The 14,542-nt window shown below is 37.2% G+C and overlaps 1 pseudogene; it reads left to right on the top strand.

Annotated features, from left to right (window-relative positions):
- Nucleotides 1-8,172: 8,172 nt before the first annotated feature.
- Nucleotides 8,173-10,731, top strand: LOC100715598 (cysteine--tRNA ligase, cytoplasmic-like; annotated as a pseudogene).
- Nucleotides 10,732-14,542: the final 3,811 nt, after the last annotated feature.

Here is a 14,542-nt window from a genome sequence, read left to right as displayed (position 1 = left end):
TAAAGTTCTAGTAAAGTCCTTTTGAAATATGATATTAAAAATATTGATAGAAGCCAAACAACCAGTAGGACAAATACCTTTGTGAATGTTTTAAAACAGAGTGACAATGAACTTAAAATGAACTAAAAATAACTATAAGGAGCAGGAAGAGAGTTACAGAACAAATATGGCCCAAAAAATATTAAATCTGAGGAACTGGGCTGCCACAGGAGGTAAGTTCCTGCACATCCTCCCAAGACCCAAGACAGTTTAAGATCATCACTCCCAGTGGTCAAGGAGTCACCCAGCTTCCATCCACACTAGACTGGACTCTGCAGTTTTCCAGCTGGCCTGGGCCATGCCCAGTGACCTTCTTTCAATCCAGGAGGAGGTGAGTTGCTGCACACAGATGGGGGTCCTGGGAAAGTTTAAAATCATCACTCCCAGTAGTCAAGGACCCACTCAGTTTCCAGCAACACTAGAATAGGCATGGGAGGTTTTGTGGCCCAAGAGATTATGCCCAGCAACCTTTCTCAATCAGGGGAGCTGAGGGCATGTGAAGTGAATTACAGTGCATTGGTCCTTACCCTGGGAGGGCTTTGGACCATCATCTTCAGAGTTTAGGTGCCCGCCCAGCTTCTTGGAACACTGGAGGTGGCCTGGGAGATCCTGTGGGCCTGACTAGACCACGCTCAGGAACCTACATTCAGTCCCAGGACCCAAGGGCATAGGAGATGATTTCCAACAGGCCTGGGGAAGCCTTGAAACAACACTTGAAACACAGAAATATAGGAAAATATAGGAAAATGACAAAACAAAAGACCAAAATGTTATCTCAAGACTCTAGCCCATCCCAACACATCCGAGGAGCCATGCACATAGAAGAAAATATATGCTATACACCTGAAATACCTGAAATAATAGCAACTGAAATAAAGAAGCAACTCTGGGAAGCTTAAAGGCATTCAAACTAGAAATAATCTCCCAGGTAAAAGAAGAAATGATAAAAGTAATGAAAGAGATGCTAAACACATCTAAAGAAGACACAGTTAAAAATTAGAAGAACAAAACAAAAGGCTAGAATCCTTGGATAAACAATGTATGAAACAAACAGAATACATGAAGCAGATTCAAAGACATATACAGGAAATCAAAAATTCCATTGAAAGTTGTCAAAATTGCCTCAATGAAAGTGAAGATAGAATTTCAGACCTCGAAAACAAGATTGCAGCTACTGAATAGCAAAGGAAAGATCTTTTAAAAATAACAAAGAATCAAGAAATAACAATTCAAAATCTGCAAGATGATGCAAAGAAAAACAACATAAGATTGATAGAGATAAATGAAAAAGAAGGGGATAACACAAATGATATCAAGAGGATATTTAGAGAAGTAATAGCTGAAAATTTCCCAAACATGAGAATGGAAACTGACATACGGATTAGTGAAGCGTATAGAACCCTAATTAGCCATAACCAAAATAAAACTACACCCAGATATATAATAATCACCAATCCCAGAAATCCAACATAAGAACAGAATATTAAAAGATGTTAGAGAAAAAAAAAAAACAAAACAGATTACCTATAAAGGAAAACCTGTCAGAATTACAGCAGACTTCTCAGCACGAACAATGAAGTCAAGAAGAGCATTGAGTGAAGTATTTCAGATCCTAAAAGAAAATTATTTCCAAGCTAGACTGATGTAGCCTGCAAAACTGTCCTTCAAAATGGATGGAGAAATAAGACACTTCCATGACAAAGAGCAGCTGAAGAACTTCATGATCACCAAGCCAACCTTGCAAAGTATCCTGAAAGACAGTTTAGATACACTCAGGAAAAAACCACTAAGCAAAGCAGACAATTAAACAGAATGGAAAGATAAAGATGCAACAATAAACCAATATATAACAGTTATAACCATTATTGTAAATGGTCTCAATTTACCAATTAAAAGAAACAGACTGGCAGAATGGATCAAGAAACAACATCAAACCATATGCTGTCTACAAGAAACCTATCTAAAAAAACGAAACTCACAGACTGAAAGTCAAAGGATGGAAAACAATACTACATGCAATAGGAATCTTAAAAAAAAAAAAGTGGGGGTAGCTATTCTGTTTGCAGACAATGTGAACTTCAAGAATGATCCTAAGAGATAAAAAGGTCACTACATACTGGTTAGGGGGAAAATTCAAGAGGAAGAGATAACAGTCTTCAAAGAAATAATAGAATTGAATCACACCTGTGAACAAATGGACTTGATAGACACCAGGATGGTGTGCAGGAACTCACACCTGTTGGGAGCCCAGTTCCCAGATTGAAAGAGGGTCACTTGGGTGTGACCCAGGTAGGCCTGAAACCTGCAGAGCCCAGTCTAGTGTAGCTGAAAACTGGGCACATCCTTGACCTCTGGGAGTAATGATCTTAAACTCTCCCGGGACTCAGGATGGTGAGCAAACATTGAGATATTTATAAATAAATGGATGCAACTTGAGACCATACTCATAAGCAAAATATATCAAACTCACATGTATAAATACAGTGTAGTATTTATTCCCCATTACATTGCTTTGAATGAATCCCCATTACATTGCTTTTAATGATTCCCCATTACATTGCTTTGAAGCCTTATAAAATTTGCATTCATTCGTTGGAATGGTTTTATCCTGGGTTGTTTGATTTTATTATCTGTGATGGTATGAACAGTTATTTTGAAGAAAATAAGACATTATAATAGCCAGTGCTGATTTAATATCTTGTTTTGAAGTCTTACCATACTTTTGTTCTTCTGTTCCTATTTGTTCTATCATTTGTTGTATCTTATTGGATTTTATTATGTGTGATAGTATAAACAAATTTTTATGGACAATGAGATAATATAGTAACTATTGTTTGTTTTCTGTTATTTAGTTTTGAATGCCCTGTAATACTTTCATTCTCTTGAATGGTTTTATATTATTTTGTTATGTTTGATATTACTGTGTGTGAAGATATGCTCAACTATTTCACGGAAAGAGACATTATGGTAGCTACTGTTATATCGGGTTGTCTTGTGGTGAAATACTGTGTTGTTTAAATTGTTCTGATCTGCTTTGTTATGTCCTCTTTTATCTTAATCTCTTTAAAATAAAAAAAAATTTTAAAAATATTTACCGTTACCTCTTTCCAGTTTGTCAATCTTGCTTTAAAATGTACGATGAAAAGATCTATTTTTAACAGATAGAGTTAGAAAGTGATTTTATGTACCAATAAAGTTGACTAGTTTTATTTTCAGTAAGTATTGCATTATCTTATGATTTGAAGTGTGCTTTTTATTAAAATATTACTTTAAAAGGTAGTCATTCTTTGAACAAAATCAAGTAACTATTTGAGGTAAAAAGTGTGTTATTGATTTTAATTTATCCTAATATACAAAATATAGATATAAGACACATATGTATAACATTTAAAGTTATTTCATATTTTGAATTGAAGATTGTATATTTTTTAAAAAATTTGACAACAAAAAAAGACGCCAAATCTAGTTCCCCTCAGAAGATTAAGAATTTAAGCTAGAAGTCTAACCTTGAATTCCCATGTATTTCCAGAAAAAGAACCAAGTTTTAAGTTAGGATTTAGCAGGGTTTTTTAAATTTAACAATGTATATATTTTGCAAATAAGGGAATGAAATTAGAATAGTTCTTTAAGTCAGTCAGCTAAGACAAAATTACAGACAACTGATGATACAGAATTTGCATTGAGTATCTCTATGTAGAGACTATAAACCTAGTTGGTTCAATATAAAAAGAAATGCAAACAAAAAAACCTCTCCTAGCTGTTTTGGAATGTGTATTTGTGTCATCACACTAGTGTATCACAGAAGTTTTAGTAGACTTCCAGTAACATGAACAAATATATCAAATAGCATTCAAGTATAAGGTTTTAAATTTGAGTGTAAGAAAGATCACATATTTTATGTCTTTGGGACTCTCTTAGTACCATGCTTGACCTAACATTGGAAGAGTTTCTGATATTATAAAAATTATCTGAAGTGTTTTCAACATCCTGTATTTGTAGAATCTTCATGTTATTTAATTTTACTCTCACAATAGTCTTGTACAGCAGTCAGGACATATATCACCCTTCATTGGCAAAAGGTTTTAGGCAGCATAATAAGGGTGTGTACTGATTTTTCACAAAACTTTCTTTCCTCCAGAAATGGTCACATTATCATCTTTTTAGTATTTTTTGTTAACTGAAAAAAAAAAATTAGAGACTTGCTGTGTCGGTGTCACTCCCGGCCGGCAGGAAGGACACACAACAAAGTCTGGCAGTGGACAACCTTTTCTTTTATTTTCCTTCTCCGTACAGCCTGCCCCGGGAATCCTCCCGGCCGAAGCCTCTGTTGGTCCGCTCCCCGCGGCTCCTTGCGTGCTTCTTCCTACAGTCTGTCCCGAAGCCTCTACCGGTCCGCTCTCCGCGGCTCCTTGCGTGCTTCTCCCTACAGTCTGTCCCGAAGCCTCTACCGGTCCGCTCTCCGCGGCTCCTTGCGTGCTTCTTCTGCTTCTTTTTTCGTGGCGGGAGAGGCACTCACTTTTATAGGGTTACAGTGGCCAATCAGTTCAAAGCGCGCGATGCGGGCTGATTAGCTAACATCAGTTGTTGCTAGGCAGACTATCTTACAGGGCGGGTTGTGAAGCAGGAGATCTTACAGGGCGGGTTGTTTACCAAGCAGGAAGCAGGAGATCTTACAGGGCGGGTTGTTTACCAAGCAGGAAGCAGGAGATCTTACAGGGCGGGTTGTTTACCAAGCAGGAAGCAGGAGATAAGCGCCATCTTAGCACACTCGATGGGAGGGGTAATCTAGCTCAGGCTTTGCTCTTTCCTACAGGCCTCACGTCCGCCAAGTAAGGCGACCGGGCTCGGCCGCGGCTCCCAACATTGCTGTATAAAATTTATTTATAATGTTCATTAAAAATCAGAAAAAAATACTTTAAGACGTAAAGCTGAATAAATGAATGATTGAAGTATTTAGCTAGAATGCAGTGGTGTTATCTTTCAAGCATTAGAGATCAAGAAAGTTTGAAAATGAAATTTAATATACACTTAAGGTTATATATAAAATATATTTACATCAACTCATAAATTTAACAAATTTATGAATAAAGATGTTTCCTGTATCATTCAGGAAGTTTGAAACTATACTGTATCACATCTTTCATCCTAGGCTGAAAAACAAAACAAAAACAATGATTTACACTAGTCTTGTTGATGATTATATGCAATTATGAGAAATCTTAAAATTATACATCTTAACTTCATGGAATAATTCTTCTCAGACCTCCATTGAGACAAGATACAAAGTCACCAGTTGAAAATGAAAGATGTGAAGTGTGTTGGAAGGTCATGCTGTAGTAATTCAAAATGCCTTCGAGAATTACCACGATAAAATGCGTATATCTGATGCATTTAGAATATGGCAAAATGAGAACACAGCAGAGAAAATTTTGCAATAAATCCATATTGGGCAAGCCCATGCTGAAAAAAATGACAAAACATAAAAATAAACAAAGCAAACACCTTAGCTCAGAAAAATGAACATCACTGGTTTACAAACATGTACAAATTCTTAGCAGACTCCTTAAGAAAACTGAAGTGAAAGAAACAAACTGGGCTTATATGTTTTTTACCATCAAAAGCAAGCAGAGACTGTCAAAGTACACGGGGAAATCCTTATGTGTCTCAAAATCTTGAAGAACAGCGTAGCTCATATAATAAAACTTTGAAAACAGTAGGTCATGTGCTCGTATTAGAACAGATAAATTACAAAGCCCCAGGGAACTTCAATAATTTAAAATAGAAATTAGGGCACTTTCTTATTTTTATGTTTCCTCATGCAGTAGGTTATTGCATTGTTTCATCTGAACTATGGCAGCCTGTGGATGGATACATGTAACTATTGATTACTAAAATAAGGCTAGTATGCTTGAGATATGAAAATTTTAGTATTACTGAATTATAATTTTTAAAATTTGGTAGATTAGGCATAGTGGCCGGAATATGGAATTGCACAATAAAGACTCACTATTACTTTCATATCAATTAATTTTTCTTATCTTCTTAATTGTCTTCCCCAGAAGATTACTCAAAGTGCCATGAATCTTAAATTGCTCTATAACCACTTGTTATTGTAAGTGTTTCAAATCTGAGTAGTCTTTTTTTCTCCAAGTCAGAAATAGTTTAACACATATTGTACTAAAGTAAATTGAGACTTAATTAGTGTCTTCTTTCAACAGAGAGCAAGAACAGATGGACGCAGAGGCTTATGGAAGGAAATCAGCCAAGGGCAATGAGAAAAATGTGATGTCACGGCCACTCTTGGCCATGGTCCTCCTGATCCTTTCTCCTTCCCAAATGTGTGCCTCCTCTGCTCATTTTCTGTGTCCAGGACATGCTGCATATATTGGTGGAGGAGTAAAGTAGTTGGGTTTTCTGTTACTGCCACTATCTTGTGGTCTTTGACAGGTCATTTCCTGTTCCTGCCTTTAGATTTAATTGCAAAATGAAGAAGTCATGTTAGAACAAGGCATAAAATACTAAAAATACCAACACAGTAAAGAACAGTGCACCAAGGTATTTGGATAGGCATGTCCCCTCTGCAAGCATTCAAGTCACAATGAAACGGTGATAAGCACAGAAAAATGACACTAGCAATATGACAAAGTAGGAGTTTCCAGACATTAGACATTTTCCATTACCTTTGCATACACCAGAAAAATATTTACACTGAAGTCAATTCCCTATGGGAAAAATCCAGAAACAATGTGCTACATTCCTGCTTTCTGGGAAACTAAGAAAATGCTCAGATCAAAATAGGTAGGTAGGTGAGTCTCAGACAGTATAAGATTCCCTTCCAGCATGATGTGGTATAGTTGAAGAGGAACCCTTTTTCCTTGTTTCTCTTTAGGGAACAAAGGATATGAACTGAACATATGGTACTGCAAATATTACATCTTCCATAGGAAGGACTGTACGCTAACTTGCCTATCTTTGAGAATAATGGTGCCCAGCACTTGCTTGTCCTCCAGGACCATAAAGAGAAAAGAAGCAGTTTTAAATAGGCATGTGAACACTTCCCATACTTTTTCCCTGCATCAGTACAGAGAAGGAGAAAAGAAAACCCAGCTCTCAGCTTCTCTGTGGAAGGGGTTAGACTTCACCTCGACCATCCAGACATTTATGCTGCTGTCCAAAGATCTGGCTTCTAACTTCTGCACTGGGATCTCACTCACACCTCCCTGGGTCTTTAGGAGTTTTCTTGAACAGGCGCCTGAGCAACTCCCCTGACTTTTCTCCCTTGGCTTGCTTAAATGATTAAACCAAGTCTCCAACCTCTACCTGGAATGAATTGGACAATAACACTAGCACCACAACCTTTACAATTACTTCCTAAAGGACTGGATTCCAAAGAACTGGCCCTTAAATTTTAAATATCGACTTTAAAGACAATTCAGGTGCTTCTAAAAAAAAATCTCCAAGGTATTAGATGATTTGAAAAAGATATTACTTAGATAACCATGTTTGCTGCCTAGACTTTTACCTCATCCTCAAACCTTTGTAACTCAAATCTCTCACCTTAATGACAGTTTTTGTCTTGGAAACTCACTAGCTGTCCATCTTAGCAACAGATTCTGTCCTGAGTAAACTCTTATCTTTATTCTTACTCTTGATTTGATAAAGACTTTTACTGCCTGCATCACCAGCATTCGGTATGCTATCTCACACAGCAAGAGGTAAAACTTTCTACACGACAGCAGAAGAATGCAGTTTTCTCAAGCACATGCAGGACAGTCCCCGTGACAAAGCATGCAGCAGGTCTTAACAAATCTTACAAATTTAAAAAGACAAAATAATATCAAGTACTTATTCTGACCATAATGGCATTAAACCAGAAATTATTAACAGCAAGATAATAAGAATATGCAAATATGCAAAAGCCAGAAAACACGCTCTTAAACACCATTAGGTCAAAGTCTAAATCAAAGGAGAATTTTTAAAATATCTCATGGGAAAAATAAAACAAAAATATAACATACCAAAATATGGGACATGACAAAGTCATACTAAGAGAAATTACAATAAGAAATGCCTATGTTAAAAAAGAAGAGAGGTCCTTGGAAGGGTGATAGCGTAGGTCAGGGATTCCCACTGATGTCAGGGTCCACTGGGGAGCAAGATGAAGACTGATGAGTGAAGCTGCAGTGGTCCCCTCCATCCAGGACTGAGCATTGCAGGTTCTGCCTGTACAATAGTCTCACACAGAACAAGGACGTATTCATACCTCAAGATGGGAAAAAGGTGACGCGGTAGTGCTGTACACACTGTCTATGATGCATCTCACGTGGGACACACTAGGTGCTGCATGTCTTTTCGTATCTTCAGAAGAATGTTAAAGGATTAATTCCAGTATGATGTCTTGGACTGTATGAACATCACGAATGTTAATGATAAGATCACTGGGAAAGCCTGACAGAACTACCTGTTTGAACAGCATGGGGATCTGAAGCTCCTAGCTGCCCAGCTCCTGGAGAATATTCACAGTGCCCTAAAGTCTTTCATGGTGAAATTACATGAGGTCATGATTCCAGACAAGAGGTAGATGCTGGAGCAAATCCAGTGTGTGTTGGAGCTGGCCACAGAGCTCCTTGAGCCTTGCCAGGGAGGAAGTGGATAATCTTGCACAGGTGTTGTTGGAAGAAGTCAAGGACTTGCTTCTGACCAGCTACATTCCATGTGTGACACAGGTTGACTGATGAATCTATTTCCTCCAAACTACCCTAGTTCTGAGAAGAATTCTACTAAGATATAGAAGCACAAAAGGTCTTCCCTCTTGATGTCCTAACCTGGGTCAGTGAATATTTGCCAGAAATCATGGATTTTGTCTAGAAGATTGTGGACAATGGTTGTGGCTATCCATCTATATTGGTTACTTTTCTCTTGTTGCTGAGATAAAATATCCAGTGTCCCAAATTAAGGAAGGCAAGGTTTATTTAGCTCACAGTTTGTTGAGATTTTAGTCCATAATCAGCTGGGTCCAAAGCAGAGTGGTACATGGCAAAGAAGCAAGAGCAAAAACAGGGAGCACAGAGAAGACCCTTTCTGTTTTATGTAAAGCCTTATATTGTATGTAGGCTACTCCCAGTTTGGGGTGGGTGCAGCACTCACACAATAGTCCCAGAATTGCATCACAAATTTATCAAAAATTCTAGAAGCCCGCCCCTGTGACTGCACGAGGCTCTGAGGAGATATCCAGACTCAAACCATATCACCATCAAATGGCTCTCCCTGCTTTTACATGGTGAAGTTTGCTGCCAGTGAGAAACATTCCTATGGGAAGCTGATACCCAAAGCTGTCAGGGATCAGAAAGCTCTTCAGCAAGGGGAAGGTGATTTGAGTATATCTGCAGATATCCCTGAAAAAGAAGTGCTCCCCCAAACACTTCATCCTGTGGACAGCATCCAAACCAGGAAAGCCATCCTGATCGTGGCCATGGGGGAAGGGTCACCTACGATGGCACATCAATTGCTCTGCCATCTCAAGCAAGGGGTCTTCCTGGACATTCGTAGAGGAGGATTCTCCTCTGGTCTCCACATCACAACAGTGAGCTGGCATCGGCAGAAGCCTTTTGTACAAATGACTGAGTCAGGTGGTATTTTTTGCACACAGGTCATCTGATGATGGCAGCCTATAAGATATCAAAATCACTAAAGAAACTTCATCACCATGAAAGGCCCCTAGAAGAAGCATCAGTGTGGCAAGTGTGGCTGGTCTTCCTCATGAGCTCCTGGAAGGACATGCTGGATGAACTACTCAAGCAGCACAATAGAGTCAGAGTTCAGTACGAGAAGTTCATAAATGAGTTTTTCCTAAATGTGAAAGACATCCTTCCTGCTCCAGTTGACATCATCAGGCAATGGGAGAATTGGGACAATGCAGAGACAAAGCTGGAAAAGAGCTTTTATGACAAGAAGATGGCAGTACACAAATCCCTCTGTGGTGATGTTGACAGGTGCACTGTCATGGAGGAAATGCAGACCCTGGTCAGTCAGAGAAACTTCTCCAGGAAGGCCCACAACGCTGCAAGGAGGAGGCCCAACCAGACGCTGCGAGGTAGCATGTCCTATACCTCATGCACATGCTAAAGATTATGGGGGCCATCATGAGGAAAGTCCTGGGGTTCCCCATGGAGTCAGGGACCAGCCTAAATCTCAAGTCCACTGTCATGGGCTCCCTACAGACACTGTCAGATTTGGGGAAGGCATGCAGAAGATTGTCCAGGAGAAAAAAGTCCTTGAGATTCTGCAACTCAATGGTTCCCTCTTGATATCCTGCCACATCCTCGGGGTGTAGTTTGAGGCCATGAAGAACTGCCAATGGTGGTGAAACTGGTGGACCTAGATACCTTACTGAAAGAGAGAGAAGAGAAAAAAGAGAGGAAGAAGAGAAGAGGAGGAAAAAGGAAGAAGCTGCCTTCTTTTTAGGGCTAAAACAGTAGAGTGAAAACCAGCAAAGCCAGCCGAGGTGAAGATCCCACCCAATGAAAGGATCTTGTCAGGAAGTGGCAAGTGTTCCAAGTTTGGTGAAAATGTGACACCAAGGACAAGGAGCTGGGCAAAGGGCAAGACAAGAAGCTGAGGAAGCTGCTGGTAGCACAGGAAGAGCACCACGAGGATTATCTGCAGATGGTTCAGAATCGCAGCCTGCAGTGAAAGGGCCCAAGGGCGCCCCCGAAGTCTAGTCATTGATGCATTCCATAAACAGAAGTGGATTTTATCAGAAAAAATATTATTTGTGTCAGAAAAATCTTTTTGGTTGTTAGTTTTACTGTTTTGAAGTATTCATATTCATATCCTCAAAACTTGAGGATTTGATAGGAAATTTAGTGTGTACACAAAAAAGAGAACCTTGTCTGTTATCAAGTTAATGAGTGTCAGATGGTCCACATATGACCCAGGAATTCTCTTCTTAAACTATTTACTTAAACCAGATATTATTTGTTTTCTGGCTTTCTAATTACATTGGTATCAATGATATTTTAAAACTACAATGATTTATCTCTTTTTTTGAACACAGTAAGTTACACTGATTACTACAACACAAGTCAAATTAAAATCATAAATGTTTTCTTTATACAGTATCGTTTAAGTAATTTTATAATGTGAAAATGTAAACTGTTTTCTGGGCTGAAATTGGGCCCTGAGACGGACCATCAAGAAATCAGGAAGAAACAGTATCATCTTTTCCATTTTGAGTCAAAGAGGGTAGCACAGAGATCATGTCACGGAGTTTACTAACCCTAAAACAACCCTTTTGCTTTCAAGGGGTCAGTTTTAGGAATTACTATAGAAAACCCTTATCAAAGATTAACAGTGTTTTTAAGACAATAAACATCATTTTGATTTTTGCCCAACCAAATGAAAGAAGTAAAAATATATTATCACTAATTCAGGCAAATTAAGTGAATTTTAATTTGGCAGAAATGATTGATTTTCTAGATTACAGCAATCATTTATGATGGGTGCTATAATTAAAATTACAAAACCCTAAAGGTTTTGTATCCACTTTACATACTTTGGCTCCATCATAACTATGCTTATGCAAGATGCTCCCCAACAGTCTCCTTTTGGGCCTTTTTCTCTCATTAACCACTAAGCACTTCAGTTACACTGAAAAAATTATGCTAAGCAGCAGGTAGAAGCAATCTGCAAGGTAAAACTGGAAATACAATAAGTCAGTTTTCATTATGTGTGGGGAAGGGCAAAAGGTTTAACATTTGTCCACCTTGCTAAGGGAGAATTCTTAAGAGAAAGAAAAACAATATTAAAGAAAAAAACATCAAAGGAAAAAGGCAGATAAACATATCCACTGTTGAGCTGTTCTTTCTAAAAAGGAAAATTTCAAAGAGTACACAGTTAATGTAGTAAACATTTCCTGTTATTTCTCATGATGATAAATACATTGAATTCAAACGTGTAAGTGCTGCCTTGTAGGGCAGATATTACTTCTGTTTCGTTCTACAGTATTTCTAATTTCCATCTTTTTGAAGCTCACCAAATTGTGTCTTTAGAAGTAAATACTGAAGTTACACTAGGATAAGTAAAATTGTTCAAAAGAAATTCAGAGAGTAATTTGAATAAGATGGAAAAAATTAACTGTATTTATGACTAGAGTTAAAAATGTGAAAATTTGACAAAGAAGCCAATTTGAAATTGCTGCTGACCACTCTTGATCCTTTCTGAGTAACAAGACAAATTATCTACAGTAGCTTCACTGAAGTATAAACAACAGGGCCTCAAAAACATACTTAATTCAATCATGATCAAAAGCCCATATATTTTTAAGAGATCAAATAATACTAAATGATGGTAAGGCTGTGGGGAAAAAGGAACCCTTCTACACTGTTTGTGAGACTTTAAACAAGAACCACCAGTATCAAAATCAGTATGGAGATTGCTTGGAAAACTAAAACATGGAATTCCATTTGACCCAGGATTCCCCTTCTGGGTATTTTCCAGAAAAAGGTAAAGAAATCACATTAGAGTGATACACGCATATTCATGATTATAGCTGCACAATTCATACTTCCTAAAGATTGGAAGCAGCCTATATGTCCATCGGTAGACGAACGGATAAAGAAAAAGTAGTATTTGTACACAGTGGAAAACTAATCTGCCACAAAAGAGGATAAATTTGAGTATTTTGTAGGAAAATGGATGCCCCGAGAGACTAGTCATCATGTTGTGAAATTAATCAGACATATGAGCTTAAATATCTCATAACGTACAAATACAGAGCAAAATAAAAGGCAGTAGATGCAGGGAGATCAAAAGATGATGAACACAGGAAGGGAAAGGAAGGCAAGGAAGGGGAAAGGAGATCAAAAGATGAAGGATATGGGAAGAGAGAGGAGGGGAAGGTGAAGGAAAACTGAGATGTGTTACCTGTGTGTACCAATTCCCCACATGGAATGTGATCATTATATACTACAAACAGGTACTAATCAAAAGCTGAACAAAATATTTTTCAAAAGGCCCATACAATCTCCTACTCCAAAAATTGTAATTAGCTTTTCTTAAACTATCTGACCATCAGAGTCACCTCTGTACATTACCAAATTACAGATATCTAGAATGCCATCCTTAGAGTCTGAAGCAGGAAATAAAGTTGATCATGGATCACAATTTGCTGTATAAAATTCACCTTACATAATTATTATGATCAGAAAGAAGTTAAGGAAATACAATCTAGAGCTTTTGCTAAGTGGGTTCTCAATTATAAATAAGTTTTTCTCTATCTTTTATTATGTCAGTGCCCTTTTAAGGAAATGTTTCCAATGGATATAAATACATACGACTTGATATACTATACATATCTGAAGTTCTACTTCAAAATTTCTACAAAAGATAGGCACTAGCTGTTTAACAAATTTCATGTTTTAAAGTCTATATACATTGCTCTCTTATTCGTGGGAGATATGCTAAGAGTCTATGTGCATGCTTAAAACAAAGGACAGTACTAAACATTATATATATATATGTTTTAATTATATATAATGTTTTAATTAGCATGAAGTTATTATTAATTATATATTATTTATATATTTTTCTATACCTATGATGTTTAAAAATTGTATGTAGTAATAGAATAACAATAATAATAAAGTAGAAATACATCAATACAAAACTAGGAATGTAATTACTCTATATGCTTTTAGGCCATTATTAAGTAAAATACAGTTATTTGAACACAAGCATTATGATACTATGCACATCTGATAATTAAAGTGATTACTAAGTTAATAGGGAACAGTTAGTATAAACAGTATGGATACACTAAACAAAGCCAAGTAGAATGAGAAATTTTTGAATTTACTATATTACTCAATACAGTGATTAACTTAAACTTATAAACTATTTATTGCTGTAAGTTTCTGTTTAACACTTTCAAAGTTCAGTTGACTTCAGGTAGTTTAAACTGGAAATCCAAACAAACTGTGGATGATGAGATTACTATTTATGACTCTAGCTAACATTTTTTTTTTTTTTTGGATTCTGAATAATGGAATCTGATGCATATCAACCTTACCAAATCAAACTCTGGCTGGCCACTGACACATATAACCTTATAAAGAAAGTAAAGGTTTCTGTGAGGAGTTACAAATATAATAATCTCAACTGATAGACAAATTTATTTTCCTTCCCACTAATTGAATAAGATTGCCAATTCTTGCATAATAGATGCCAAGTATTGAATAGTGGAAGTGTTAGATTTAACAGGGAGGCTGTGGAGATGGAAATGTGTGTTCAAAATTGGAGAGTGGCCACGTTCATTTCCCCTAACTATAGTCAGGATTATCAACATCACACACTCTCATTAACACCAAATTTATAAAATTTTGTAGATGGTATAAAAAATGTGAAGTCAAGTATCAATAGACCAGCATAAACATCTGTGATTACTGAAATCATCACATTTCTTCTATTTAATATGCTTTCTCTAAGGAACATCTTCTTACAAGGC

This window comes from Cavia porcellus, unplaced genomic scaffold, assembly GCF_034190915.1.
Source record: "Cavia porcellus strain 051 isolate PalLab524CR breed Dunkin Hartley unplaced genomic scaffold, mCavPor4.1 scaffold_2, whole genome shotgun sequence".
Lineage (NCBI taxonomy): Eukaryota > Metazoa > Chordata > Mammalia > Rodentia > Caviidae > Cavia > Cavia porcellus.
The sequence above is the reverse complement of the archived record's forward strand: the minus strand, read 5'-3'. Positions and strand labels throughout refer to the sequence as shown.